The sequence below is a fragment of the Mauremys reevesii genome, linkage group 3 (assembly GCF_016161935.1).
Source record: "Mauremys reevesii isolate NIE-2019 linkage group 3, ASM1616193v1, whole genome shotgun sequence".
NCBI lineage: Eukaryota > Metazoa > Chordata > Testudines > Geoemydidae > Mauremys > Mauremys reevesii.
The window spans coordinates 107,189,790-107,214,319 of NC_052625.1; the positions used below are offsets into that span (position 1 = coordinate 107,189,790).

General features: G+C 41.8%; 1 long non-coding RNA gene across 1 annotated transcript; it reads left to right on the top strand.

Annotated features, from left to right (window-relative positions):
- Window positions 1–834: 834 nt before the first annotated feature.
- On the top strand, window positions 835–3,978 carry LOC120401800. Its single transcript, XR_005596742.1, has 3 exons — window positions 835–1,007; window positions 1,803–2,010; window positions 2,718–3,978. It is a non-coding gene; the product is annotated as an uncharacterized LOC120401800 (long non-coding RNA).
- The last annotated feature ends 20,552 nt before the right edge of the window (window positions 3,979–24,530 follow it).

Consider the following 24,530-nt stretch of genomic DNA (forward strand, 5'->3'; position numbering starts at 1 on the left):
TGATCAAGTCCAGAGAGTAGATAAAAAAAAGTAACTTAGTAAATTTGACTTATGGATAAATTCAAGGAAATCATGATCTAGTCATGCACATTTCTTGAAATCATGGAATGATTTATATTTGCTTTTATATGTTCATTCAGCTCTAGAACTGACTGACTAGGATGGCTGAATACTTCAGATGTTTTTCTTCAGGGAATTAAGGTATCTAAACCCTCAAAAAATCACTAGGGAGAGAAGAGGAGGGGAAAGTCTTTTAGAACTAAAAATCTGAGCTAATAATAAAGTCTGAAAGTCTGTTCCACTTACATGTGGTGGTAACTGTTACTGCAGTATGGGCTGTTCTTTGTCCCATCCTATTCATTTTCATCATCAGAAAAAAATGAGAGCTTTATGGACCGCTGAGTTAATTTGAGCTCAGCTGAATTACACAAGAGCAAATTTTTCTGTGTTGACAAGACATTCACTGAAGCAAGTTTAATTAACGCAGACGGAAAAACCAATATAAGCACTTTTGCTGATAGTCCTTTCTGTACCTTTAGAGATAGTGAGCAGATTCAGAAGTGAGTCAGTGGAGTCTGAGGTGGAAAATATTTATACCTTCTCCTGGCCTCCACATCTTGTAAATTACACTTATTAATTTCCTTAGGCTCTTCTAAAGTCACTAGGTTATTATGATGGGGTCTGCTTACCCTGCGCTAGCCCACACAGGGTTAAGCCCATGTTATTGACAGCGGAAGTCCCGCCTCCCTGGCAAGACTGGGCATGCTCCAAGTGCTCTAGTAGTATAAAGGGAGCTAGCCCAGCTCATTCTGGGCTGGAAGCCTTAGGGGAAGGACTTGCCTGGAAAGCTCCTGTGAAGGGCCAGCCACAGCCCCTGACTGCACTGAGAATTGAAGCTGTCCACAGCCTATCTGTACCCCGGTGACTGGAGGAACCCTTTGGAGATGACTGGCCCAGCCAAACACAGAGGACCTGACATCTCATGGGAAACCCCAACACAGACTCTGGTAGGAAGTGACCCAGGGAGGGTGATGGAGTGGTATCTCCCACCCAGGGAAACTCAGCATGTTTCTGTGGGAGCCCCCTGCTGAGTCAGTGGCAAGCTGCTATGCCACTGTTAGGATCCTGGGTTGGGGCCTGATGGAGTTGGGTGGGCCTGGGCCCCACTACTGGGGCTGCCATACCCCATAAGGGGTGCTCCAATGCTATAGACTCTGGCCACTAGGCCCCACTGCCCTGTGCCAAAGGGCTGCTTTATAGACTCTGGCTGTTAGGCCCCACTGCCCTGCATCAAAGGGTGGCTCTATAGACTCTGGCTGCTAGGCCATGCTGTCCTGCACTGAAGAGTGGCACTACAGACTCTGGTCACTAGTCTATGCTGCCCTGTGCCAAAGGGCTGCTTTATAGACTGTGACTGATGGGCCATGCTGCCATGACCCTAGGGGTGTGGACCGTCACAGTTATATTCAGAAAGGATACAAAAGGTGCAATTATGGACACTAAGATGGTGTAATTCGCAATTTGAGGGATCCAGAAAAAAGGTGCTATAAACCATATCATGAATATGGTCCAGCACGTCTAGGTCAGGGCAGAGACATACATTTGGGTCCATATGAGAACTTTACACTGGTACTACATATTCCAGAGATATCCCTATAAGGCCAGGCGGAGAAACTGAACAGTTCTAGTAAGAGTTGAAGTTCATCAAGGCTTGGCACTAAGGCCCATCGTGTTCATGTAGGTGCTTGATGCACTTACAGAAAACATCCAAAATGTGGTACCCTGGTGCATGCTTTCTGCAGATGATGTAGTGCTTGTGGGAGAGAACAAAGAGAAAGGAGAAGAAGATTTAGAGAGATGGACGTACATACTTGAAAGTATGGCATGGAAATCAGCAGAAATAAAACAATGTATAAGGGCTGTAGATTCAATGATACCTTACAGGAAGACAAGAAGACTGTAAGTCAGAGGAAGGGAGAGAAGGGGAGCCACTACCAAATGTACAGAAATGTGAGTACCTAGGTTCAATAGCGTACAGGATAATTCCTTATGAAATAGAAAAGTAAGATCTACAAAATGGTAATTAGGCCTGCATTTTTGTATGGCTCCGGATGTTGGGCACTAAGGAAGAGACTGGAGCAGATCTTGAATATAGCGGAAATGAAAATGTTAAGATGGACACTTGGGATAGTCCATGTTCAGAATGAATGAATGAGGAAAAGAGAAGGTGGTGCCAATTGTAGAAAAGCTGAGGGAATCCAGGCTTAGATGGTTTGGGTGAAAAGAAGATTGGAAGAATATATAGAAAAGAGGGTATTCAACTTAGAAGCGGAGTGTTAGAGAAGGGTCAAAAAGACCCAACGCTAGCAGGATAGTTATCATACAAAAAAGCTTTGATTAGCTGTGATGTTTCAGAGGACTTGCTTCAAGACAGACTGGAATGGAAAAGAACGACTGGAAGAGCTGACCCCATATAGATGAGACTAAGGCTAGAAGAAGAGAGAGAGAGAGAGAGATAGGACCAATCCTTTGCTATTCAAATTCAGCAGGAGATTTACTTTGATTTCAAATATATGAAGAGTTAGTATTGTCAAACTGTCGCTCTTCAAGGGTTGTTGTTGTGGGGATTTATTTTACACTCTTATTTTGTGCACTTTGTGCACCCCGGTCTCTCTGGTCTTCTCTCTTCCTATTCCTCATTTCTGTGTTTCTTATAGGGGAAAAAATGGTTAAAATAGAGATGGCATTGGTCTGAGTCACCCAATGTGAGCCTGCAACGTACATACCCAGAAGTAATCAGGTAACTAGGCTTATCACAGTCAGCACCACTGCCCTTGTGCTGGGAGAGGAGACGATAAAAGGGAGTCCAGAACAAAGACCTTGCTTTCCTGGTCTGTTGCACAATTAATGAAGAAAAAGAGTGGCAGTTGGGCTGCATGCTCAGGAAAAATGGACAACTCACCTCCCAAAACTTGGGCTGATATGCTGGCCCCAAAGCAGCATAGGAATTTTACAAAGAAACTTGCATATGACAAACATACTTCAGTACCAGTGTGAGTCTGAACGGCTGGTTCAAGTCAAGTGGCCCAAACCCAAATATACAGAAAGTCATTTGACTGCAAGAGTGTAAGCAAAAAGAAGAGTTCACATGTGGCTTTATGCTCCTGTTAAATCTGGTGGACAGTAATACATACATGAAATTATTTACTGCCTACAAAACACTTGACAATGGCTAGGCAGCTGGTATGCTGTGACTGCTGCTTGTTATGCTAATCATAATAGTCTCAATGCTACTTGTGCTGCTCCCCCATTTGTTTATTGTACCCACCTGTTTTCTCTCATCACATATTAACAGTATAAACTCTGTGGGACTCTGTGTGTGTGTATGTGTGCAATGTTAGCACAACAGCTCCAGGATTGCGGTTTCTAGTTCAATACATAATAATCAGGAATAACATTTAGAGATGAATTTGATCCACATTGGGCAGGTCTTTCAACACACCGACTTTCAAGGGCTATTGCACCATTTTGCAGAGCTTTGCACATGAGGATGATGTGTGTGACCAAAAGGAAGCTGAGTCACGCTAAGTGCATACATCATCCCAAATGTGTGAGTCAGTGGTCAAGCAATGATTTATATGTCAGTCACCTGACAGGAAATGTTCCAGGCTGTTGGCTCTGCACCACCCAGATCCTCCAGAGCAAACGTCCTCAAGAAACATGCAGCACAACACAAGACAAAGGTAGAAAAGGACCACATTGTGCTGCTGCACTAATTTGGAGTGTGACTTCCCGCCCGTAAGTGATTAGGCCCTTGTGTCAATCAGTGACAGCCACAGAGTCAATCAGTGATAACCAGGGTGACATCTGATGGCTAGATACAAGTACAGGGCTTGGTTTTCAGAGAATGCATTTTAAGGGGTTATAGCTAGTTGGAACATTTCGATGAAAAACAGAAACAAAATGTAATTTATTCTTTTTTTCCATTTTCCAGCCAGCTCTAGCCATGTTGCACTATAAAGTACAAACAAATGCATGGAAATATTCTCAAAAGTTTGCATTACTCCTTGGTGCAGGGAAATCAGTGTCCTATATTGCATAAGCAACATATCATCAAAAAAGAAAAAGAGATCCACCAAAAGAATGAGGGTTGAAACCACCAAAGACCACCCACACACCAACTGCTACAGTGGATAACGAAGCAGACTGGTAGTAACTGGGGCCTGATGTGAGGAGCAATCATGAAACCTGGTTCATTTCTCACTGTCCTTTCCCCTTGTTGATGTTCCCTCTCTCTGCAAATTAACATGCATGAACACTCTGTCTGTTCTGTTAACAGGGTGGGAACAGAAGCAGTAGAAGAGCTGACTAAGTACGTGAACCCAGTTCAGACATTGCTGAATAATTTCAAGTATGATTTGTAAGATGCAACATTCTGAGAAGAGTGGTTGCCCTATAGCCCTGCTTAAAAAGAAGAGACTGCCTAAAAACAATCTATCCTAGGTTTTCCACTGGGAAATGCTTTGAGAGATCAGTTCTCTCTCTTAGTTATTGTGCTATGATCACTACCATGATATCTATTATTAAAATGGGAATAAGGTGATCTCTGTATCTGCATCTTCTGCCCCCATTCTGAAGGGAGTGGTGGTGGTGTTTATTTCAGTTGGCTAGTTTAATAGACTATTTTGGTGGGGTTGTTAGAGGAAGGCTAGGTCAAACTAAAAACAAAAAGCCCAATTCATTATATTTTCATTAGAGCTGTGAGAGCTTCAACAGTTCTGCTCTGAGGTTTTCTGTACCTACACGTGCCATGACATGTTATTTTGTGTTCTAAACTAGCTTATGTTGTGGGAAACATAGTACTGGAGCATAGTACTGCCTAGCACCAGCTTTTATTGTTCACTGTGGCACTTCTAGAATCCACAGAGAACATCTTTCCTGGACATTGGGTAGGACCCTCTAAACTTAGAAATGTTGCCATGACCACCAGTGCTCATAACTCAGTTTTTTGTCTTGTCTGAAAGATGTCACCTATATCATCAAATAGTCCTTACCCAGGTGAGGGTATTGGGTCAGTACTAATTCAGAGAGAAGAGCAACATCTATCAAATCACCAGCTTTACTTCTTGCTGCACCTGCTGAAAACGTGTTGTGAAAACTGACACTATCTCAGCACAAGGGGGTGTGCCTGCATTATAATGCTAGAAAAGACTTGTACTTAGGTAATTGAACTAGAATGACTAGCCCTAACCCTGTAGCCTCCACAGGATAAACTTCTTAGCCAAATTCTTAATGTGATTTGCACTGCCCTCCAAGGGAAAAGTGATCTCCTTTCAGGTAATGCTGTCTCTATAGTACATGTAGTAATATGAATTTGTGATCCTTTTGACACATTACTCCCATGCAAAGATAACAACAATTGAAGCAAGACATTTATTAAATACACTTTCTTTTGTACAGAAGGTAGACGTCATGGGGTAATATGAAGTCAGAAACAATGTGATGTCATTGGCAAACAGAATCTCATCAGTTATTCCAGTAATGTGCAAAAACAAATTTCCCAGTAACTTAGTTCTCTTTCTGGGCAATTTAAGCATGTTGTATAGAAGAGATTGAGAAGCTAAGCTCTTTAGTATTAACTAACACTTGGAGAAAATTTAACCCTGATAATCAGATATTTCAAGTAATTTGCTACAGATTCTGCAATTCTGTAAGTATAATACACCAGGTCCTAAAAAAACACTGAACGTGTGTCTAGAAGTCTGAGGCAATCTTAGCACCAAACTGCATCCTTTTTTTTGTTTCTACTTCTGCTCATTGTAAGCTATTTGGGAAAGGGTCTGTATTTCTCTTTGTATAATGTGCAATGCATAGCAAATTGTTGGCTCTAAACAAATAATGAATACTTACAACATTATAAGTAATAAAACATCTCTTTTTCAACCCTCTTGTTGTGTGCATTATACCAACTTGGACATCCTGAAACGCAGCTCCACAAGACTTTGGACTGAATTCAAAGATGATACGTAAAGAGGTATAAGTTGCATCTAAGTGAGTGGATGAATATTTTATATGTCTAAGGCCATGTCTATACTTCTGAGCTTACAGCGGCACCAGTACAGCTGTGCCACTGTAAAAGCACTCGTGTAGCCCTTTTATGCTGTTGACATAATAATACCAGCTCAACGAGTGGCAGCAGCTATATGGGTGGGAGAGTGTCTCCCTCCAACATAGCACTGGGCACACGAGCACTTATGCTGGCAAAACTTATGTCACTCGGGGGGGGAGGGTGTTCACACACAAAAACGACAAGTTTTGATGACATAAGTGCTAGTGTAGACATGGCCTAAGGCTTGGTGTAACATATATACAGAGAGGGTCAGAACAAAGTGTAAAGTACACCAGTTTTTGCTAATTTAAAACTGTAAAATTATCCTATTGTCTATTAGCAGTATAAATATGAGAGAAGTACGTCATATATTGAAACTTACCACTGGAGTCTTGGAAAAAGTGGAATTAGGTGTTCTGTAGTTCATAGAGTCCAAGGCAAAAAGGAACGACTGTGATCACCTAGTCTCATCTCCTGTATAAAACGGGCCATAGAACTTCCCCAAAATAATTCCTAGAGCAGATCTTCAGAAAAAATATCCAATCTTGAAATTGTCAGTGATGGAGAATCCACCACATCACTTGGTAAATTGTCCCAATGATTGATTACTTTCACAGTTAAAAATGTACACTTTATTTCCAGTCTGAATTTGTCTAACTTCAGCTTCCAGCCATTGGATCATGTTATATCTTTCTCTGCTAGATTGAAGAGCCCATTACTAAATATTTGTTCCACATGTAGATACTTATAGACTCTAATCAACCATCCCTTAACCTTCTCTTAGTTAAGCTAAATATATTGAGTTTCTTGAATCTATCACTATGACACATTTTCTAAGTCTTTAATCATTCTCCTGGCTTTTCTCTGAACCCTCTCCAATTTACCAACTTTCTTGAACTGTGGGCACCAGAACTGGACACAATGTTCCAGCAGCGGTCACACCAGTGTCAAATATAGAAGTAAAAAATAACCTCTTCACTCCCTCTCAAGGTTCCCCTGTTTATTCATCCCAGGATCACATTCACTCTTTTGGCCACAGTGTCACACTGGGATCTCATGTTCAGCTGATTCACAACCCTCAAATCATTTTTGTGATTTTGATTCCTCGGCCATTTATACTATATGTCCATTTATGACTCTCTTCCATATAGACACTGGTTCAATTTCTCTTTTGAGAGATTTTCTAGATTTCGATTTGGGATTTTTTGTTTGTTTGTGGGAGTTGGGCTAGGGTTAGAGAAGAGGTAGAGAGGTGTAAGTAAGCACACAGGTTTTTTTGTGTGTGGCTTCTCAAGACGATGTTTGAGAGTAAGTCCATCTGGAAAATTATTTAGATTGTAAGCTCTTTGGGGCAGGGACAGGTTTTTTTTGTTTTCTTTGTATAACACCTAGCACAGTGGGGTCCTGGTCCATTACTGGGGCTCCTACAAATAATTGTAATAATAAGAATCAAGTGCTTAGGTGTAAAAGTAGGCGCAATTTTATTATTTTAAAAATATTTTTGGATCTGTTTCTTAGAATATTTGTGCTTTTGAATGTGCCCATTAAGCATGACAGAAAGTTCTCAGACCAACGCCTTTCCAGCACTGTGGGAGATAGTTTCAATTGATTGCATGTCATCTCACAGACAAGAGGTCATATACATGTGGTGCGAGATTTTGATTTGTGTTCCTTTCAGTGATCTGGCAACTGCACACTTATCTATGTATAGGAGTTTCTTGTCATTTTTTCCCTGACTTTCCCAGGGCTAATTCCCATTTTTCTAGATAGTTCAAGACCAGGTTGGCCACACCTTTTCCTGTTTGAGGAAGTATTCCTTTTTTGTTACATCTCCCAAGGTCTGTTGTATTGTGTGTCAGCCTCATTTGCAACTTTGCATGCTGGCGTACAGGCGATGCGGCTGAGTACTATGCACTGAAAGATGGATACTCTTTTGTTGACCCCATCAATTTTCAGTACTCAACCCCACTCTTCTTAATCAAAATCACTTCAAAGACCCAAAACAGATTGATTCACATGTGAACACTACCCAAACTGTCTTCCAAGGGGGGAAATACTTGTCTTATGTTCCTTTGAACCCACTGTTGCCCGTTTACTTGTATTTACTTTGCATGGCCTATGGCTGAACCATGGAAATTAGAAAACAAACTCCTATTCAGCAAGTCATGTCAAAGGTGACCGCTATGCCAGAAAGTTGACTGTGGGACAAACATTCCCTCTGATCAGGAGGCCTCTTCTGCAGTGTTGCTGTCTCCACAGTTACATACCTGTCTGCAGAAGCCTTTAGTTTATCTTGTCTATGTGGGAAGTCCTAGACGATGCCATCAATCTGAGAGATGAGAGGGATGCTCCCTTGACACTTCAACAATGGTTAGGGTGCGAAAGAAAGAAAATTAGCTCCCCTCTGAACAAAGTTCTTTTGAACTGCACTATGTTCACAAAGAGCATCAGAGCCGTCGTCATGTTCACATACAGGTTTTGTGCTACAAAAATGAGGGCTGAACTGAGAGGGGAACTTCATGAATGTACTGAGGAGGTTTGTCAAGGATAAACGGACATGCACTGTGAATATATTTATTAAAATAAAAATAAAATAAAAATGCAGGATCCAGCAGCGCTGGGTGGGGCTGAAGGCCCAATGAATACAGTGGGATCATGTTTAAAAAACTATGTATCTAAAAACTACAGCCAACATTTTCAAATATAGGTCCCTTAAGTTGGGCACCTAACTCCATAATCAAGCCACTAAATAAAAATAACCTGATTTTCAGAGGTGCTGAGTATCTAGGAGCCTCTACCTACAGTCATCAGTCCTGATCCTGCAAGTGCCCTCTATTCCTCTTGACTGAAATGAAGGACTGAGTCTAAGCAGCTTTATTCTTGATCAGATTGTTCCCTGAGACACTATTTTCATTCAGTGTTTAACTATGCAGAGTGCCTAATTGGTCTTGGGCTGCTGATGCTAGAATTTTTAGTATAATGGCTCAGCATTGACCCCAATTCCTGGAATTTGACATTGGAAAATTAAACAAATCTTTATACAGTATCATGCAACTCTCATACACTCTTCCAAAGGCTTCATTTACAGAAGTCAAGTCATGTCTGAGGATTGCTGCTGAGCACAAGTGAAGATAGATAACAACATCTGTTGATAGTAGAAGAGGATTTCCTAGGATTCTGTTACTTTTAGCATAGTCTCAGGAGAAGCTTTGAGAGCCCTGTCAAAATCTTGATGAGCTCTCCAGTACTATAGAGACAAGGTGGATGAGGTAATATCTTTTTTTGGACCAATTTCTGCTAGTGAGGGACCAGCTTTCGAGACACACAGAGCTCTTCTTCAGGTCTGGGAAAGGTACTCCCAGCATCACCGCTAAGTGCAAGGTAGAACAGATTGTTTAGCATAAGTAGTTAGCACATATTGTAAGGGACCATTCAAGGCAGAGTGTACCGTTAAGATCTCTGCAGTCATAGGACAAAAAGAGAGGGATAGAGGGTTACAGATTGTTGTAATAAGCCATAAAACCAGTGTCTCTGTTCAGTCTGTGATTTTTTGCTGTCTGGCAGAGTTATGAATTTAAGCTCCCAAGCTTGTCTTTTGAAAATGTTGTGCAGTTTTCCTTTGAAGATGAGGGCTGATTGGTCAGATATAGCATGATCGCTTTGTGAAAAGTGTTCACCCACAGGCAATAGGGTGCTTTTGTCTTTTATCATTTTCCTGAGTGAGTTCATTCGAGGGTGTACTGATTGCCTGTTTTCACCCACATAGTTGTTATTGGGGCATTTAGTGCACTGGCTGAGGTACACCACATGTTGTGACAGGCAGATGTGAAGATCCATAGATCCTGAAAGATACATTAGCAAGAGGAAAACCAAGGACAGGGTAGGCCTGCTACTCAATAAGGGGGAAAAACAATAACGGAAAATGTGGAAATGGCAGAAGTGTTAAATGACATTTTTGTTTCAGTTTTTACCTAAAAGGTTAGTCGTGATTGGATGTCTAACATAGTGAACACCAGTGAAAATAAGGTAGGATCAGAGGCTAAAATAGGGAAAGAAGAAGTGATGGAGGAAGTCATTTGTGTCCTGGAGGAAGCTGGCCCTTTGTGTGATGAATGGTTTGAGAATGGCTTCTATGAATTCTATGAATATTCCTTGAGTAAGAGTGGTGTGACCAGATATGATGGTGCTGCCTGTGTTCCCTTGTTTGTGTATCTTGGGAATCATGTAAAAGGTCCCTGGGTTGGGTTTATGGGGGATGAGTTTGTAGAGTTTCTCTTGGAGTTGTTTGGGGAAGGATTTGATGATATCCTTAAATGCCTGGATAAACGGCAGTGTCAGGTTTTCTTTGAGTTCTTTATAGCAGGTGGTGTTGGACAGTTGTTGGTTGGCCTCATTAACATAGTCATCATGGTTGAGGACTACAATGGTGCCCCCTTTGACTGCTGGTTTGCTTACTATCTGGTGGTTAGATTTCGGGACTGTATGGCTGTCCTCTCGGCGGCGTAGAGATTGTGGTGGATATGATGGTTGTTAAGGCTTTCACAATCAATTTTTTCCCTGAAGCAATCAATGTAATGATCAAGAGCATGGTTTCGTTTGCTCTCTGGTGTCCAGTCAGATGATTCTTTTGTTTTTATGATTGGTGGAAGGAATGTGGTAATTGTGAGTGGTGTCATTATTGTTGCAAAAGAATTCTGAGACAAAGACAGTGGAAGAATTCTTCTAGTTCTCCACATTTTAGTATGGTATCAGGTTCTGTGGTGACGCAGAAGTTGAGTGCCTTAGAAAGTACAGATAATTCATCTCCAGTGAGGAGTAGTCTTGATAAACTGATGATGTTCAGGTGTCATGAAGTCTCCATGTGGTGAGTACGTGTGCCATGGTTTCTCCCAGATATGGAGTTCTCTGGGTTGTGGAGTACTTGTAATTGGTTCCACTTTTTGGTTTTGTGTTAGATGGCTGTCATCAGGTTTTTTTGATAGTTGTTATGGATTGCTTGCATAATTTCCAATTAATGTTCCTGTTTTATTCCCTCCAGTGTGCGGGAGTATGTGATGATTTCTTGTTTGAGGTAGTTCCTTCTTGGAAGATATCAAATTTAGCCATCTGAAATGGAAACTCCACAACATGAAGAAAAAAGAAGCAAAACTTAAGTGCGACATCTCCTTCCTGAGCAAATGCAAGAAGCAAAACATCATCCGCAGGGGTCTCCATATTGCCCTTTTTGTCCATGGAGACAGAAAAGAAGGTAGAAAAATCCCAAATGAAATAGTAAAACATATGAGGGTACTTTTGAAAATAATAGATCTTCTTAATTCTCTTTCTTTTTATTTTTGCTCTGGAATAGCACTTTGTCCGTGCCACAATGACTCTGCAGACTTCCCTAAACAAAGCACAGCTAGTGATCATCCCTGCTTTCTAGGGCAAGTGTTCAACCAGTCCTCCCTGTGTAGTGTCTATCCTCTAAGGCAAATGATCAGAAGAACGAGCCTTTGCCTGTAATATCCCGTCTTGGAAATGCTTTGCATTGAGCGATATATGTTAGTCAGATGTGGCCCAATCCTGTTCTCGATGAAGTCATTGGGAGTTTTAACTTTACAGTGCACTATTTGTGACCAGAGATGAGCTGAATGTTTGCAGTGAAACTAGAAACCACACAAAATTCATCTGCTTTCAATGGCATCATGTGCAAACTTGCAACCTGTATCATGTTCCCAAGAAGTCTCCCCAAGATTCGTGAACCTTTCATAAGAACCTAAGCTGAGCTTTCATTTCCCATACGGAGCTTATGGAACTCATGGCTCTGCAAGCTTTCAACACAAACGAGAGGAAGCCTGCCAGAAATTTCAGTTCAATTTTGCTTTGCATTTTGAGTGTTTGAAACCTAAACCCACAGCAGAACTTGCTGTTCAAACCCATGAGGAGTGAAACCCATGACAATGCCATGCAACCCCTTGTGAAGAAAAACACACCATGTTTCCCACAGCTCTGGCCTCTGCATTTGTTTGTTTCTGATGGGACAGTTGCTCTTTGCTGCAGTCACTCACCACTGCAGAGTCGATTCTGAATTCTGCATTGTAACAAAATAGCCTGGGGATGTGAGCAGCCGATTAAAAAACAGGCACATAACTATAATCCCTACAATTCATAGCTTTCCATTTTGTGCTATGCGTTTTATAGATTATACAGCTGAGACCCTATTAACTCCATCACATAACTAGATATAACAATGTAGAATATAAATTTCATTAACATTTTATAACAATACCTTATGACAGACTCGCAAGTGAAAGAATTATTTAGAACAAGCAAATCAGATGTGGTTTTGTTGAAGGCACTTGACCTTTGGCCTCTTTCTTGACAGTGCAGTTGGCAAGAACTGATGCCACACAACATCTGATTGCTTCATTGTAATTTCCTTTGGAAACCCACATTTTACGGAAACAGGCAAGTCATTTTACTTCTTCCTATTTTCCTGTTTACCTGAGCTCTATGCTGTTTGCTACTCTGCCACCAGGATATCGAACCTTTAGCCAAGATTAAAACTGAGCAGCTCCTTTGGAAGATGGCACCATTGATGCCACCTTGTGGGCATGGGCCCCTTCCTCCTTTTATATAACAGCCTGTAATGCTGCATCTAGCCACCTTTTCCCTAAGACTGATAATGTGCTTCTGAGCATCAGTGTTGCAATGCAATGTGCTGCAGCTCAGCAGTACACAATAAACCCCTACATTTTCTCCCCTTCATGTGTCCTAGGAAAGGACTGCAGTGTTTAAAAAAAATGTGACACTGTGTGTCAGTTACTAGGAGCTCTGTACTCTGGTACGTGTTTTAGCATTTTGGAAATGTAGGGTTTCATCACTGTGCCTGCCTTTAGCTTTGGGAACACAAATAAGTTCCAGGAGACCTATCATATGATTAGCGTCAGCCAATGAGAAAGCTCAGAAAGGGCAGGAGTTGCCAAAAGAGCAGATGTGTCCGAAGTCTGTACCGGTTAATTCTGTGACCTACTGAAATCACTGAGAGATTTATACTGCTAATTACCGACTTTGTTTCTGGTTTAATCATCCTTTCCTTCACCTTTCGAAAAATCCAAGTAGAGGAGAACAACTGATAAAATAAAATCTGAGGTAAAATGCATTGGGAGTATATTTCTTTGCAAAAGACATCATCTTGTTTTAGCTAAGATTTGGAGATCAGCAATGAAGGATGGCATCTTTGTTCGTATTTGTCGATTACAATTCTTCATGCAATGAAAGCAAAATGCATCTTTAAAAAAAATCCTGTTCATTACAGTTTTGCACTTGAGCAAATGAGCTGCAGTTGACTGACATTTCAGACAAATGCACAAGAAAATGAGTGCAGCTGATTAATTCATACTCCTGTAGTTAAGAGTAAGATGGTCACAGTCATTTTGTGGGGTGTTTTGTGGGAGGAGTGAGGGAAATTTCTTTCCTTCCTCAATTTTCGAAAAAAGAAAAACTGTATTAACCCCCAATTATGCAAACACTCCCATAAGTAACTTTACATATGTGAGCAATGTCCTTGAACCCACTGACTTGCATATAGTTACTCACATGTGTAGGTGTTTTTAGGATTGGAGGCTTGGTTTGCTGAACTGGGAGATTAGGTATGCTGTATGTCCCCTAATCCTATCATTTTCTAACTAGATGACCCCTGGCAATGATTTGGATGTAAGTATTCCACTCTGGTCCCTGTGCCAACACCATCACTACACACACACAATGGTAACTGTGAGGGAGCCATGGATTAATGGTTTGAACCCAAGAATGAGAATCTTGAGTTCTAATTCTGGCTCTGACACTGAATCCCCTCGAGGCCTTGGACAATTTACTTAATCTTTCTGTGGCTTGGTTTACCTATCTGTAACTACTTTCCAAGCCACAAAATATTCCTGTTGAGGTAATGAATTGATAAATATTTGTAAAACAAATTGAAGATGAAAAATAAGTATATGTAGTACTATTAGATATTATAATTATTACTCTCTTGCTATTGAACTGGGATTTCTTGGGAATATATGGTAATAGCCACCTTCAAAAATATAAAAAATTACAGAGCCTAACAATAGGAGCACAGGTCTTCCCATTTACACTAGGTAAAAAATTACCTTAACCTTCCCACAATAGGACTGAAACTCAGATTTCAGAGAAGACGAATGACAAAATATAAGATGTGTAATAAATTCCTTGGCATCTTTTATTTTAGGAGATGCATCAATTGGCAATTTCAGACATTTTAACTCAGAAAGTGGAGAAACAAAGTTGAGGTCTGATCCTCAGACAAAAATTTTACCATTGACTTCAGCACAAGGTTTTCCTGAGTAAGGAATGCAGGACTGCCTGGATCCTTTATTTCCAGTTTGGTCCTTGCTGAAATTAGAAGTATGTCTTATGTTAATATGAATTTTCATTTCCTTAGTTTCTTGGGTGGGTTTTAGGAGAGGAAGCATATAAATATGAGATTTAAAGGCTCCTATTACTGCTTGATATGTATGCAAAAATTGGATGTTCTCTAGCCTGGATAGTAAAACAGAAGTAACAGCAAAGTATTGAATTGGTATTGATTGGTTTACATCTCCTCTCACATCAGGAAATAAATGTGGCTTTTACTGATTTATGAACTTTCCCCACTGAGTTCCTACATTTAACAAAGATTTAGGGAAAACGGGCTTTCAGAACAAACAAAAATAAAAATGTCAACATCAATACACTACAGAATCAGTTGTTTCCCTGATCCAGGAAAATTTGTTGTCAGGGACTTAATTCTGTATGAAAGGAATGTTGTTTCATTTCAGAACCAGAGATTTCCGACAAGACAGAGCATGAGCTTTCTGAAAGGGGAGAGCTTTTTGTTTTTTTCTCACAAACATGCTCAGACATAGCTTTCCTTTCAGCTAATTAAGCTGTTTTAAAGCAAACTGGTCAAACAGTGACATCGTAGTGGGGAGCCTTGGAATCAATTGCACGATATAGAAGGCAGGACATTTAAAGGGTGACTTCTGCCATTGTTTCCCCTGGCTGAATCTTTTCTACTTGGTCAGTGCTGCCAGAGTGACCCCATACAATTGGGAGAATTCAAAGCCACTGACCTCGAGAGATGCCATTAAGAAGGCAACTGCAGAATAAGATTTCATGGTTGGGAGCCAAATTTACCCTCTCCTTCCAAGTCTTGATGCTTACAATATTTTATATGTATGTTTTCTTCCTGTCATTAGCATATTATTAAACCCACTAAATAAAAGGAGAATGCAGGCATAAGCCATTGCAATAAATAACTGTGTCTGCACTCATGGGAGCGTCACATTGATTTTATGAAAGATGGGAGTGAAAAGAAAATAAGCTTGTAGAATTATGGTGCTTCCTTTAGCAGAATGACAGTGAGTAATTGGCAGGGGTAAGTTTCACTTTGCTAGCGCAGATGATGGACTCTCCCAGGCATATATTTTGTTAAGCAGAGTATGACATCCATTGTTTTTCCAAGCTGCTGGATATAAAATCAGTGGGCTTCAACATCTGCCAAATGACCATACAGTTTCCCATGTGCAAAGAATAGACAAATTCCAAACATTCTGTTAATAATTGGGGACGCTGGCGGAAATGCTCTCCTTACCCCGTCCTGCCGAGGACATTAATAAGTGTGTTCAGCCAGGCAGCAGATACAAAATGGAACCTTGGGAAACCTGAGAACTCGGCAGCCGCTGTTGTCGCATCAAAGAAAAGTTAGGTTTCAGAGTATCAGCCATGTTAGTCTGTATCCGCAAAAAGAACAGGAGTCCTTGTGTTAGTCTCTAAGGTGCCACAAGTTCTCCTGTTCTTTTTAAAGAAAAGTTAATAAACATAGTGTTTGCCGAGAGATGCACCATATCGTTATTTTCACTAAGCCAGAGTTGAGGTGGCTCTGCAGTTCACAAGATTAGGCCCAGTGAGATCTGTACTTAGGGTTAGACCCCCAGGTGCTCAGAGCACTTAAGACAGACATAGGTAGTTTTCAGCCTTCACCTCCCATGAACCCAGGGACTGTCAGGAATCAAACTAGCCCTAGAAATAGCCCCCTACCCCATCCCAACCCTGACATCCCCCACCCACGATTGCTCTGAATATCCCCTTTGGCAGTGTAGTGTGTGGGAGTAGGATAGAGGAGAGCACCCATCTGTCAGCTGAGGATTTCCCTGTGCAGCTGCACTGTGCAAAGGGAACCTACCTGGGGCTGAGGATCTCATCCTTGGAATAAAAAAATAAGATCTCAATTTTTGCAGTCTATGTCACCCTGCTTATTCCAAATATTGTTGGGGGGAAATCCTGGTGCTTCTGGGGCTGTTTTAAATCACTTTTATCTTCTTTCATTTTCTTTCCATTTTTGCTTCATCTGCTCCTAACATTTATTTCCCATGATATGGTCAGCAGGTCTATAAGGACCTGAAGAAGAACGTGGTGTAAGCTCAGAAACTTGTCTCTCTCATGAACAAAAGTTGGTCTAAAACAAGACATTATCTCACTTGCCTTGTCTCTCTAATGTCCTGGGATCAACATAGTTACAACACTACATATAAAGACATGTCCCAAATACTGCATCCAAGAGCAGCCATCCAGCTGTGTGGAATGGTTTCAGATACATCTGAACCAAAGCTGCTTAGCATGCTGAATGGTGAGCATCACTGCCTGAATCAGCACACAGAACCCAGCTGCACCAGGGCTTCCTGAATGGCTGCGCAAGATGGCTCCATGGGGAGGGGGATAGAAAACCCTTCCATTGCATGGATGTACTGGCCATCGCATCTTGCAAAGCAAGAGCATCAGGGCAGAGGCTACTCTAGATGTTAGACATGATTCTTTCCCCTCTGTTCCCACAGAGATCCCCAGTACGCAGGCTTGATCTGGCCCACTGCATTTGTGCACTTTGCTTTCAACGATCTGGTTTATCGTAAATGGGCAGTATGGATTCCATGTCATAAAGTTTTTAAAACACAGACTTCAAACAAAACCACAAAATAAGCTTTATCGTTGAAGACACTCTTATAAAGATATAGACTATTTAGAAAAGGTCACTACTAGTAACAATGCTAAATGATGTCTGAAGGATGTGGAAATTGTGTGTCGTAGTCTACTTTTTCCTAATGGTAGATAATCCAACCAGCCATGTTATAGTTCTTCTACATTAGTACAGCAGCTGATCCCTTGCAGTTTATTTATTAGACTTAAAGTATTTATGCCTCAGATTTTATTTGTCCTGAGCCCAGTGGGCCCAATGCCTCCCTGTTGTAATGTTGCTATATACACACATATACCTTCCAAGGTGACTGCTGTTGTTACTGAGTTGCCTCTGTCATTAACTGAAGGAATCACATGATGCTGGGAGCTGAAAGGAAGTTCAGTAGCAAGAAACTAAAGCTGAAGCACATTTAGGGCAAACAGACATTTATAGAGGTTATTATAATACAACATATATTGGCTGAAGCTGAGGTTCATAGTGGAAAATGTTAACTTCATGGATTTAAAAAGTGCCCAACAGCATTACCACTTAATGCTTTTTCAATTCATGAGTCAGTGATGCAATACTGTAGCTTACTTTATAAACTACTCATCTAGGGCAGCTCAATATAACATATAATATTGAGTATATAGCTATAGAATACTATATATAAAGCATTTTAAAATGCACACAAGAAAAGCAATGACAGCTCAAGCGGTGATAGCAGCCATAGATGGAGACAATGTGCTCTAATGGGTGCAGTCAGGAGACTGAGAGACAGAGGTTCTGTTCCTGGGTTAGCCACTGACTTGCTATGTGACCTTGGGCAACACTCTTCACCTTTCTGTGCCTATGTTTTCCCCTCCTTTCTATTGTCTATTTAGACTGTAAATTCTCTAGAGTGGGAACTGTCACTTCTTAGTGACTGTACAGCACAATGAGGCGCTGATTTTGGTTGGCATTACTACAATAATACTATAATAGCTTAATCAATGTAAGCAAATGTTTCATAAAAGCATATAGTTTCTGTCCCGGATGTCCATTTAGACCTATTGCTAATACCCCAGAGCTTGGTGTACTGACACATCTACTGTTGCATCTGGAAATCTCTTTTGCCTTCCTGTCACAAATCAGACCCTTCGAGTTGGGGGAAAAGGAGATCCACTTCAGTATTTGGGACCTGATCCAAAGCTGGTTGAAGTGAATAGGAATCTTTTCACTGATGTCAGTGGGCTTTGAGTCAGGCACTTTTTGTTACTGGGGCACTGTAGGAGTGAGGTCTTTGTGAGGCAACGAATAGTCTAGTGTGTATTACTATGCCAAGGGTGTGATTGTAATGTTAATTGTAATGGCAGGATGCAGGAGGACCACTTCTTGAATTATTGGAAAGCTTTTATATATCCAAGGAGGGGAGTACCAGGCAGGGGCGGCTCTAGAGCCCAGCGGGGCAAGCACCCGCCTGGGGCGGCCCTTTCCCAGGGGGGCGGCAGGCTGGGCCGGTGGACCTGCCGCAGTCATGCCTGCGGGAGGTCTACCGGAGCCCGGGGACGACCGGACCTGCCGCAGGCATGACTGCGGACGGTTCGCTGGTCCCGCGGCTCGGCTGGACCTCCCGCAGGCATGACTGCGGCAGCTCAACCGGAGCCGCTGGACCAGCGAACCGCCCGCAGCTGCGGGAGGTCCAGCTGAGCCGCGCGACCAGCGGACCCTCCGCAGTCATGCCCGCAGGAGGTCCGCTGCTTCCGCGGCTCGGGGGCGCCTCCCGGGCATGATTGCTTGGGGCGGCCAAATTTGTAGAGCCGCCCCTGGTACCAGGTAGTTAATTACATTAATAATTTAGTTCAACTGTCCAAACGGTGAAGTGCACACAATAAATAACATAAACGGTGGAAAGAAATTTGATTTTAAGAATTCTTTTCATTGTACTAAGCTAAATTGTTAGGATTTTGTTTTCTCACTTGTTACTTTTCTCTCAGTTGTGCCATGCCATTAATATCATAGCTTTCTGGGCTAGTTGGTGGTGGTGTTATTTCAATATCACCCAGAAAATAAAGAAAAATGTTTGCAGGAAGTGTTCAGAAGCCAGTTTTTTGTGACAGGCAATTTACTAACTGGCCAATGCTTGCTCACCTGGTGGGCAATTATAGTTTTTTACAGTGTTCTCACACTCGTGGGCCCAATTCCCTGCTGGGTGGAGGTGTTTACACCTATGCAAAGTGAGAGTAAAACACTACCAAGGCTGGATGCAGCATTTTACACCTTGCACAGATGTAAATAACCAGACAAGGTAGAAGGGTATCAGACCACCCGTCCCAAGGAATGACACTGCCGTATCACAAATTAGCCAGTATGGTGACATTACTCCCAGGAAGACCTCTTTCCGTAGGCAGCCTTTTGGAACTGACTTAGCCTGTTGGGTTTAGGTACCTGTAGTTATGGTAACTGGAAATGGATGGGATGTGAGTACATCCCCGTACAGGCAAGTTGATGCCAGACTGCCTCTAATTTGTTTGTTTGTTTGTTACTGCGTTTTTGTAATTGGAGTTGAGACCTGAAAAATGCCTCTAACTGGTACTGTTTTCTGGCCACTTGCTACTTTTCCTGTGTAGTTGCATGTTAAACATGATGACTTGTTCTATAGAAGCCATGTGTTGTCATAATGTAACATCATTAAACAAAGTGTTTAGAGTAGTTTTAGCAGAGCCAGAACATGAACAACAAAACCCGCCAATTACAGTGTCATTTTGTGTAGTTGTTAAGGTTTCAAATGTCTCCAACTTTCTCTGGTAGGCCATATTGAGCATGTCACAGTGAACATCTGAGATAACGATTTGCTAGGCAATGTGCAATTCTCACCCTTTTTTTTTAATATCAGAGAAGAAAGAGTTCTTTATAATAATTTGGCTCAAATGTCTACACACATTGCTCCAGCGTCTGTAGCAGCATGTGTTTCTAGGATTGTTCTGGAAGAGAAAATGCAGAAACAGCAGGGAGCAGAAGATAAACAGGCAATTCGTGACTCATTAAAACAAGCATTGGTAGCCAACATTGTGGAGTGTGTGAAGGCCCCAGATCCAACTCGCCTATAAACTTTTTTTACCAGCTGGACTTAGCATCTGTCAGAGTTTGGAAGGAGAGATAATCTGGTACAAATGATTTCAGTGTGTCGCTTTTATTAACCTGCCACCTTACATAACACTGCTGATTGGGAACTCAGGGAACTGTTTGAACAATGACACAGCTTATTGTTGAAATGTTACAACTTCACTATTAAAGATGTCTTTTCTTTTTAATTGTAACAAAGACAACTGAGCAACTGAGAAATGATAATGAAGCAAACTTACAAAGCAGCACAGTTCTAAGACAGGTACGTGCCAGAACAATATTCCAAGCTGATCTTTTTTCTTAGTGTTCAGTTCTTCATATAATTAATACACACGAACAACTTTTTAGACTGCTTGTCACATTAAGGGTTTTACACAAGCCCTGAACAAAACAAATGCTACATTGGGAGCATTTTTCTCTAATTCCCCCAGCTGTTGTACATGGGCGTGATGTAATTCAGGGTTTGAATGCCTGATTCCAATAGCAAAAAGCGAGTTATCGAAACCTTTCATAGTGGATGTTATGACAGATTCAACCTTGTACATAAAAATGATTTTTTTCAAAGTGTTTTAGAAAATTTTAAATATGACATTCATTTTTAATGAAGTTCCCTTTATTAAGGGCCTGATCCTGCTCTAATTAATGTCAATGCCCAAACTCCCATTAACTCCGAAAGGAAAAGGGTTACTCTCAAAAAGACTTTCTGTCTGGAAAAGAAGAAAAAATCCAGAGGTTATGAAACAAAGAGAAAAACCACAAGGCAGCGTTTTGTTTCTTTTCCAGATCAGATGCTAGTAATTTCAAATTAATGGGGATGTTTACTCTCTAGTACAACATTTGCACATATTAGCTTATAAAATATGAATAAGCTGGTTTCCTTTAGCAAAAGATAGTGTTGCCATTTCAAAAAATGAAAACTGCAGAGACTTTGGGAGAAAAAAACACAGGCTAAAGAATACCTCACATTTCATTACGGTTAGCCTATTATTTGTAGTTTTGAAACTTTATTGGTCCCCAGTCTAATCTTTTCTGAGTATAAAAACATTAACATATGGTTTAACACAGCACAGGGCTGGAAAGTCCATATCCCAAATGCACATTGTATGCAGGGTGACATTCACACTAAATATCATCCCATAGGGTCTGTACTCCATTTTACCTGGGATTGGAGAGCCATGAAATCTCTGGAAAAGTTGTTCATGAGTCTGAACCAAATGGTGCACAGTGTACTGAGATACTAACAGTGTGTGCTGCTGCCAAAGGTTGTGGCTCAAATGTCTCTCTAAGTAACATTAAAAATCTGCTGCTTCATGCCTATGAATTTCAATATTTATAGTGTTCAATAAAATGGTCCACTGTCAGAGAGAGATGGGCCACTGTGTGCTCTCTGAGCAGATGGGCTGCAATATGGCACATTTACATGGACCAGCTGTGGAGTGCAGAAATGAATGCTGGTCATAGACAGGGTACAGGCACCACATCTGGAATGCTAACAGACTGGCCTGTGTATCCATTGTAAACTTTCCTTCAGCAGGATGAGCTCTGATTTAAAGCTGCTCAGTGTACCTTAAACTGCATCAAGAGTCCTCATTAACACAAGAGACTACAGTGAGGTTTAGGGCCTGGAACTTCTCTGTTGGGCATCTGTTAGAATCCGAGGATGGCACTCTGTAGACTATGGTAGAGACGCCCCCGGGAGAGATTCTCTTACGTATGGTGTTACGTTCAAACTTTAACATTTTTTGATTCTCTCCTGCACAGTGTTATATTCTACATGTAATATTTTCTGATAAAAGTAGAAAACAAACTTAGCCCTTCTCCCAGAGGATATCTGCAGATACACCTCTACCCCAGTATAACGCAACCTGATATAACACGAATTCGGATATAACGCAGTAAAGCAGTGCTCGTGGGGCGGGGGGAGGGGACATGTACTCCGGTGGATCAAAGCAAGTTCGATATAACACAGTTTCACCTATAACGCAGTAAGATTTTGGGGCTCCCGAGAACAGCATTATATCGGGGTAAAGATGTATTTGGAAGGTTTGATCAAGCTATTTATTTTGTAAGTAGCAAATGTCAAATACTGTAGCACTGATAAATAGTAACAAAAAATTACTCATCTACCACATTTTCATTGCAAAAGTAGTTTTTGAAACCTAGCAAGCCCCTAGGCTATACATTTTTGGAATATGGGCTTGATTTCCATTTACACTGAGGTGACTTTACATTGCTTTAGAAACAAAATCCTGCCTTCACCGGTCTATGGCAAAATTCCCACTGGAGCCAGGATTTCCTCTCACAATATAAAGAGATTTTAAAGTGGGTGCGTAAATATTACTCCTGAGAGCATTCTGCACCAAAAAAAATTAAAATTCTGCACACAATATTTTAAAATTCTGCCAATTGTATTTGTCAAATAAATGTGGAGGCTCCAGAATGGCATTGGTGAGCACAGGCCACTGGCTGCACAAAGGTGGGAGATGACTGTGCACTCCCCTCCCCTCTGGGACATGGATTGAGCGGTGAGGCTGCATCGAACCCTGACACAGTGCAAGGACTGGGCCTGCCCCCAGAAACACCACAGGTGTGGGAGGCAGGCTCAGCAAAGCAGATCCAAATGTGGAGGGATCCAGGTGTGGGTTCAGAGGGTTCTGGGTGGGGCAATCTGGGTGCGGGCAGCTCAGTGGGGTATCCGGGTGCGGGGGGATCTGGATGCACAGGGGCTTGTTGGGGGGGTTCTGGGTGCAATGGTAATGGGACTCTTCAGGGGGGTTCAGGTGAAGGTGGTTGGGGGTCAGCAGGGAGGGGATTGGTGTAGGGGAAATAGAGCTTGGCAGGGGGGTCTGGGTGTGGGAGGAGTAGGGCTCAGTGGGATGGTAATCCAGGTGCAACTGTTTGGGGCTTGGTGGGGTGGTGATCTGGGTGCGGGTTGCTTGTCAGAGTGGTCTAGGTGCAGAGGGAGTGGGGCTCATCATGGGGGGTTCTGAGTGCAGGGAGGTGAGGCTTGGTAGAGGGTCTGGGTATGAGGGGGTCTGGATGCATGAGGGTTGGGCGGATGGGGGAGCAGCCCCTTGTACAGGGATCCCTCGCCCTGTAGCTGTGAGTGATGGGTGCAGGAAGCAGTGTAGAGGGGTGGAGTTTGCAGCACTTCCTGCGGCTGAGGCAGAAATCTGGAGGTAGGTCTGACCCAGCCCTGGATGCAATGCATGGGAAGAGGGACCAGCAGCTGAGCTTGGCCCAGTGTAGGAACGACCAGCCGGGACTTCCTTAGTCCCGCCTCCTACCCCACAGTGATTTACCTCTCTGCCGGCTGCCCTGGGCATCCAAAACATACTGCTGGGGAGGGTTGCATGGCCACTCTTGTGGCTTCCCTTTGCTTCCCCATCAGAAGGTCATTTTTCTGCAGGGAAGCAAAGAAATCTGCAGGGGACATAAATTCTGTGCATGTGCAGTGGCGCAGAATTCCCCCAGGAGTAAAATATAATTTACTCACACTTTAAGGCTCCTTCACACTACGAGAGTGGCCTAATGTGGCTTTAATGTAAATAAGAATTAAAAGAACACAGCGAACATATTTTCTATACAGTGTTTTTTGTAAATTGTTGATCCAATGTGAGAATTATTGAAATGAGTCCACATTTGGTATTTCAGTTCTGGTTACAGACTTTGCTATTGTAGTTAAGTGAAATAACCACATAATTTAGGGATGTATTTCCATTAAAACATTGTTCTATGAGACAAACTACTACTTTTGGAAATTAATGTCCTCTCATGTACTGCCTTCCTAAAGCAGGTATTTTAAATACTGTACAAGTGCTGCCCACTAAAGAAACTGCTATCGTTGAAACTCAGACATAGGAATGTAACTCAGACTAATAATCAGGTTCCTGGGGCTGCAATTTTCAGTGCTACCTAGGAAATTTGGTGGATTTCCCTTAGAGGGATTTCAGCCCAGGTTTTTCCTAAAATCACAAGTTTTTAGAACGTTTTCAAAAATAGCTTGGTTGTTTGTAGTAAATAAGAATAAGAAGGGACCCTGCCCTGTTTATGATTGCTTCTGTCATCTTGCTTGAGAGCAATACATAACAAGGACTAAACAAACTGTAAAATGGCCAAGTTCTAGGGGTCAGAAAAATGTCGTTGTGTATCTGCAGTATCCTTTGCATCCTTGCATAGGAACTTTTACACACTTTTAGCATTTTGAAGCCAAAATATGTTAATAAAATCTATTGTTAATACCCATTCATGGCATACACAGTAAGGATTCCACTCTTGTAGAATATGAATATATATTTTTTAAAACAGCACCTGAAAAGCAGC